The 3,799-nt window shown below is 35.6% G+C and overlaps 1 non-coding gene across 1 annotated transcript; it reads left to right on the forward strand.

Moving 5' to 3' along the window:
• The first annotated feature begins 309 nt into the window (after positions 1-309).
• Positions 310-416, forward strand: LOC131171045 (small nucleolar RNA R71). The gene has a single exon (XR_009141800.1). It is a non-coding gene; the product is annotated as a small nucleolar RNA R71 (small nucleolar RNA).
• Positions 417-3,799: the final 3,383 nt, after the last annotated feature.

Here is a 3,799-nt window from a genome sequence, read left to right on the forward strand (position 1 = left end):
TCTGCTGAATTACTAGAACCTTCAGCTGAAGAATCTACTTTTATGCTTAGCTTTTCCATTTTCCTTGTCAAAGAATCAAACTTAGCATTAATCATATTCATGGCATCAAGCTCAAACATACCAGTTGGTTTCTCGATCTCATTCCTCTCACAACTCCATTGGTAGTTGTTATAAGCAATTTTATCAAGAGCAGAAAAAGCTTCATCTTCAGATTTCTCCATAAGATCACCTCCAGAAGATGCATCGATTGTACTTCTAATAGCTGGTGAAACTCCATTGTAAAAGTGTTGAACAAGCATCCACTTAGGAATCCCATGATGTGGACATCTCCTTTGCAAATCCTTGTACCTCTCCCATGATTCATACAAGCTCTCATCATCTCTAGGTTTGAAAGAAGTCAGCTCATTTCTTAGCTTAGCTGTCTTGCTTGGTGGAAAATATTGAGCTAAAAATGCTTGAGAAAGTTCATCCCATGTTGTGATAGAACCCGGTGGCAAAGAATGTAACCACTCTCTAGCTCGGTCCTTCAGAGAAAAAGGAAATAATTTGGGTCGAATTGTATCATCAGAAACACCATTTATCTTCAACATATCACTGATCTCAAGAAAGAGTGCTAGATGCACATGTGGACTTTCACTTGGATTTCCTCCAAATTGTGATTGTTGTACCATCTGACAGAGTGCAGGCTTCAGTTCAAAATTATTAGCTTCTACTCTTGGTCTTGTGATACTTGGCATGAAATCCCCAATGTTAGGATAGGCATGATCCTTCACAGAGCAGTTGTTATTGTTGTTGGCCATTTTTTCTTGTAATTGCTCTTACTCTTGTGCTCTTTCTTATTGTTGTTGAGCTTTAATTTCAGCTTTTCTCCTTTTAGATTCAGCTCTTAAAGCTTTTGCTATCTTTTCTATTTCTGGATCAAAGAATAAATTGATTTCTTCACTTTTTGTTCTTCTTATAAAATAAAGTACCTGAAAAACAAAATAAACAAATTCTTAAAGTAAAATGATAAAAAGAAAAGAAAATAAAATGCCCAAATTAACCAAACAAACAATTGTTCAATATCAAACAAAAATCAAATCCCCGGCAACGACGCCAAAAACTTGGTGGGGCGAATTCGCAAGTATACGGGTCGTCTCAAGTAATAAAGTGATGAATCAAGTATTGTTCCCATGAGGATTTGCTGTTTGTGTACCAAACTATGAATGAAGCGATTATTTGGGCTAATGATTAATGAATAAATGGTAAATGTAAATGAGCAAGGTAAATTGATTAATCTAATTGAAATGGGTAAAGAGCAAACAAATAAATTCTAGATCTAATTTGCAATTAAACTAAATTAACAATGGGTAATTCAAATCAAAGTCTAATTATGTTAAAAGTGATTCCAGAGTTGGGGGTTTATGCATAAATTAATTTGGATTTTTCTTGGGCATTCCAATTTTTAGGGAAAAATAGAGTTTGAAGGTGATTAATTCTAAATTCCTTTGATATCTTTTTCAAGCAAACCAAAGTGTGTTCTAAAATAACTAAACCTACTTTCGTATGTTGTTTGATTACTCTAAAACCCATTAAGTTTTGTAACTAATCATTGATTCCTCTTAAAATCCTAGTTTATTTCTAAATCTAGGTGATTTTAAGTTCCAATCCTTGATTATCTATCAATGACTTTCACCTTTCGGTCCTTCAATCAAAGATTAACACAATACCCAATGGGTACCAATATTAGGTAAGTAAATTAAGCACACAAGGAAGGAATCAAAACTCGTATTTACGTAAAATAAGGAAATACCCAGTCCAAATCCACAAATTAATCTAAAACATATTTCCCAACTCTGAAATCTAAAGAGTTTACTCACTCATGATGGTATTTACAAGAAAGATTGATGGAAAAGTAAAGAAAAACATGATAAGAGGACTAAAATAGAAAAACCCAGGTAGAAGAACCTAAAACTCTGGTTTCTGGAACTCCAAAAATGGTTGTAGCAACTCCTCCCCCAGAAAAATGGCGTCTCCTCCTCTCTATTATATTTTCTTTCCTTTTTGTTTCTCCCTCCTTTCCTCTTGTGGCAAAAACTAGGAAATGATGAATTTATATTGTCTCAAAAAGTTAACCTAAAAGTAAATAAGAGCCAAGGAGTGGATAGAAAATGAGGTGTAAAATTATCCAAGTCAACAGCATTATTCACGTTCTAGGCGATGCAGCAGGTACTGCGGCTTAACCCTAAGCAGCTTCTTAGCAAATTTCAGCTTCTGGTCACACTGTCTGCTTAAGGTTAAGCAGACCCTCAGCAAATCTCGGCAGACTGGAATAAAATTGGTTTTCTTTCTACTCATGCATGACTTCCAGCTTGATCTATGCTGCACCTTAAGCACTGCTGCTTTACCCTAAGCAGGATCTTAAGCAAAGTCTTAAGCAAAATTTCGGCTAACTTGCTCTTTCAAAGCTTGATTTCTTCAACTTTCCTCCATGCTTAAAGAATTCCCCTTTTCTTCAAATTACTTCCTAATGCACTCATTGATCTTCGATTTGCCACAAAATCCTATAAAAAATAACAAAATTACAAAAATCAAATATAAAGTATCTAAAGTTAACAAATAAGCTAAAAACATAAAATATACTAAAATATAAGGGCAAAATGGATGCAAAACTATCCTAAGATGCCTATATGAAATGAGTGTAACATACATCCCTATCTCCACCATTGAACATAATCATAAGGATGGATCCGGAGCCCTCAGATCAAAAGCAAATGACAGATTCAGCACCTTTTATTCCTAATCTTTGGATCCATTTTATAAGGCAGGACTCTGAGCTGTTGGATTATGAGGAGAAAGGATGGATATTCTGAACGGGATCCTTACCCTCCATTTTGATTCTCTTCAATTCTCGGACATCAAATTATGTCTTTTTGAATCCAAGCCCTCCGTCTCCCCCTGGCAAGATGCTGACCTTTCATTATGGGCACCTATTCCCTATAAATACCTGCATGCAACTGTAGAGGAGGACGAAAAAAGGAGAAGGTAGTGATTATAGTGGAAAGACTCTGAAATTTGATTCAGTCTTGCTACTTGCCATTCTGAGCTTTCGAAGTGTTGAGAAACTTTAGAAACTAGTTTTCTTAAGTATTTTCATCAAAAGGAGCTCTAAGTCCGGAAACTTCCATTTTCAATTTTTGTGCAACCATCTTCACATCACCTCATTCCCACCACTCTAGTATCTGGCATTACCTTTTGAGTTCAACTTCGTTCCGACCTATTCCCATTACTTCGGGTAAGTTTGAGTCCTTCAGCCGTCAGCTTTCACCTCTATAAGATTTGTGGATTTTGGAGTCAGCTCATCTGTCTCCTTAACTTCCCACAGGTAAGCGTCTAAACTGTTATTTTGTCGAATATCCTTGTTTTGTTTTCTCCAGTTTTCTTTTGAAATTTCTTTTATATCTAGTCGCATTAAATCTCAAAATAGATTATCTAGGCCAATAGTTATTTCCTGTGTCTTCTTTTATTTCATTCGCAAATTCCATTTATCGTCATTTAGTTTTCATTTCCTTTGAGAGTAGATGTTCAAGTCATAGGCAACTTGTAAATACTCAAAAGAATATAGGCAGGGGTATTTCGACATGAGAGTTTTCGGTCTAAAAAATAAAAATGACAAAGGAAGAGAGGTGTAGCATAGGTCGGATAGGTTGGAAATAAGAACAGGTCAAACAAATAAGTTATGAGGTCCGGCCACGGAACGAGCCCAGGTGATAATATAATAGATCAGGAATCAAGATAAGATCAGATCCTGGATTAGAGA

Source organism: Hevea brasiliensis, chromosome 11 (genome assembly GCF_030052815.1).
Source record: "Hevea brasiliensis isolate MT/VB/25A 57/8 chromosome 11, ASM3005281v1, whole genome shotgun sequence".
Lineage (NCBI taxonomy): Eukaryota > Viridiplantae > Streptophyta > Magnoliopsida > Malpighiales > Euphorbiaceae > Hevea > Hevea brasiliensis.